Source organism: Lolium rigidum, chromosome 5, assembly GCF_022539505.1.
Source record: "Lolium rigidum isolate FL_2022 chromosome 5, APGP_CSIRO_Lrig_0.1, whole genome shotgun sequence".
In the NCBI taxonomy this organism is placed as follows: Eukaryota; Viridiplantae; Streptophyta; class Magnoliopsida; order Poales; family Poaceae; genus Lolium; species Lolium rigidum.
In genome coordinates this window covers 5284300-5287680 of record NC_061512.1, presented here as the reverse complement: position 1 = coordinate 5287680, position 3381 = coordinate 5284300, and the positions used below count along the sequence as shown (strand labels likewise).

The window sequence follows — 3381 nt, the reverse complement described above, 5'->3', positions numbered from 1 at the left end:
TGATCAGAGAAAGCAACACCTATAAGGCTATAAGCACATTCCCTGCTACATATGTAACTTCCGAGTTCCGACAATCATATCAGTCTTTTGCAATGCTCAATTATTATGCAGATACCATAACATTTACATGGATGTTCCGAAAACAAATGCGAACAGCCCTAAAGCACAAGGGCAAGGGGATATACATGGACACACACCCCGCACATCAGATCGTCGGAACCACACGTATTAGCATATACACATACAACTCTTGCAGAACATCTGAAGACGAAAAAAATGGAGGCGTGACGTCTTGCAAGGAAGGCAGACTAGCAGAGGAAACTCTGGTCGCGAGACCACGGTCAGCTAGTCGGGTGAGTTAGGAGCATGTTACGATTTTCCCTTGGGCTTCTTTCGTGATTTCAGGTCAATAACAATGACACCGATGTTGTCATTGCTCCCTTTCATCGGCGCTAGCCTCACGAGACAATCGGCGGCTGCTTTTGCAGCGGGGTTCATAGTGGGTTCGCCGCCGCCCTCATCGGAATATGCACCATCGTTTTTATTCTTGTGCCAAAGAAGGATCTGCCGTCGTGCAATTTTGCATGTGTCCTCTTTGACATGACATCCCACGAGACCATCGCTCGCTAGAATGAGGCAGTCATCATCTTTTGCCCGTGGAACAACAGTGACTTCGGGTTTTGGAATCACAAATGGTTTCAGGTATTGGTCCCCTGCAAGAATATTGTTGAGTTCCGCTTCAAGTTGATAAACCAAAGGGAACTTCATACAGGCAAACAAATGCATAGAGAAATTGGCTGGTTTAATATCTTAGTTCAGTTAACTTCTCATATGGAACAGGGAGAACAGAGTTGTCCAAGTTTTAATAATGGAACTATTCAGATGGCGCCAACCGTAAGCAAAAACTAATATCTTATATTAGCCATGGCTATAGTTCACAACTACCCGAGGCACTTGCACACATAACAGCATAAGTATATATAGGGTACCTTTGTTCCTTCAATACGGGGGACATTTTACTTTGGCCTTCTTAAGGACATCTCGCATCCTAATCCGAACACTTTCACAAGAACATATTGAAGTCCACGAGACAACTTCGTCCCCATCCCCGTATTTCCAGGTAAGGAACCAAGATAAAAATGAGGAACACGGACTAATAGTAGCCATGATTTTTCTCGGATGGGAAAATGCGGAGTTGCAAGTTGCTAGTATATGAAATGGATCATTTCTTTACAGTTATAATTTAACACCTGAAATGAGCTAATGTAGTAACGTGATATCAGATGATCTCATATATTGAAATACCACCTGAAAGAGAAATCGGCACAGTTTGTACAGAAAAAAGATCCAAGATGTATGATCAAAATTGTGGCGCCAATTCAATTTTATGTATTCACATGTTCATATGGAGAATGAGAAATATTACTTAGATGTTTCACACAATGACTCACACAATGACCTAGTACCAGAGACTTAAGATGATTGCAAATATTAAGACAAAGGTGATGGGTTTTTATCTTTTTGACAGCACAAAGACTGATGGTTTCATATAGGCTTCTAGTGGTTCAAGTATCCTTGTTTACTGAAATCCCAGATGACATATGCAGCAAGATATGGCCATAGAACTACTACTATTGTAATTCTATGGATGTTTGGCTGTGACGATTAAAGTAATGTCATATATGCTGCATAGGCAGAATACTTCAGGAGCATATCCTGGTACGGTCTTACTTGTTGTGAAGCTTTTTGTCTGCCTTAGCTTACAAAGAGATGCCTCCTAGAGTTTACCAAAGAACCTTCTAGAGATCATGATGGCAACGGTACATGTTGGGCTACCAAATTTGTATTTTAAATTGGTCAAAAAGTAACAGAAATCATGCTTAGACCTTAATCTTATTCAGAACATTTTTTACAACCAGCTTGACATCATCAATAATTCCATACATATAATAAACCTGGACATGCAAAACTTACCGATTGAAGGTGACATTGCGAGTATACCAGAGACACGATAACCGTTCCAGTCAATGACCTTCCCACCTGCAGCCTCAATCCTGGCGAGCTCATCCTTCCTATCAGGCTGGAACACGGAAGCATGATCAGACACAACTTTGTAACTTAACTGGATTAATAAACTTAGCTGAGCGGTAAATTCCAGTTCATACTTTGTGATCGACGGAGAGAGCAATCGGCTCCTTCCCGCGGCAGAGCACGACCCGTGAATCTCCACAGTTGGCAGCTATGACATGAGATGAGCAGACAACCGCAACAACAGCAGTGGAACCCACGTTATCGGCGGCAACAGGTTCCGCACGGGACTCACTGGAGCCATTGGAAAACATGGTCGCTTTGTCGGACACCTCATCGTCGACCTTGTGGAAACAATCGCCGAAAACCTTCTCCCATGGTTCCTTCACATCCACCTCCCCTACTTCCCCCAGCCCCTTCCCGGCTCGCAGCACGCTCTCGTAACACGACGTGGATCTTGTCCCGGCAGTAGTTTGCCACCTGCACAGAGAACATGAAGCGTGAGCATTGAGCAAGATGCCTCGAGGTTAATAATGTGTTTCCTCTGGGCACCACAAGAATTAGAAAATGAGATAACTTCACCTCCGGGCCGCCGTGTCCATCGTACACGCCGAATTAAGAGGTGCGCCGGCAGCCGGAGCTGGGAGGCGTCGAAGTCGACCCCGACCCCGCCCATCTCCCGGCTGGTCGCGAGCATCCGCACGGGCACGGCGGCGCACGCGTCCTCCATCTCCATCTCCGCGGCGTGGCCGCGCGTCGCGGCGCAGCCCCACAGCGGCACGCACTCCATGAGGTACACGCTCCTCTTGCCGCGGCGCGGTGCTCCCGGCTCCCAAGATCCGGGCCGCTGGCGCATTCCGCCGCGCGCGGTGGCCCCTTCCCCGGCGAACACCATCGCCGCCATCAGGAGTTCAACTGCGGTTACATGCTACCAAGAAACTGCACCACGCACGCGCCTGACTGAGCCACCCACCACCGTAGCGAGTGTCGTGGCCTGGTGTGCGCGAATCAAGGGGGCAGCAATGGAGAAAGGGCAGAAGAAAAGTAAGCGTGGCGAGGAGGGTGGGTGTCGGGTTCGGGAGTACGTGTACCAGGTGGGCGAGCGGCGTGGGAGGCGGTGAGTGGTGGGCAGGGCGACGGTGTTGCGTGTTCCGGCGAGGAGGAGGGGATGCCGGCGACCGGGACTTGTGAGCGAGGGAGCAAGGCACGAGCGACAAGGAAGCGAGGTGGGGGAATCTGATTGGGCGTGCCGTAACGGACAGGTGTCGCTTCTAGGCTCTGCCGCAAGTCTGCTGCTGATGACCGTTTCGTTTTGTTTGTTTTTAGCTTCGCTTCCTCACTCAAGATATGGTT

The 3381-nt window shown here is 48.5% G+C and overlaps 1 pseudogene; it reads right to left on the bottom strand.

Annotated features, from left to right (window-relative positions):
• Positions 1 to 369: 369 nt before the first annotated feature.
• LOC124655561 lies at positions 370 to 2932 on the bottom strand (annotated as a pseudogene).
• Positions 2933 to 3381: the final 449 nt, after the last annotated feature.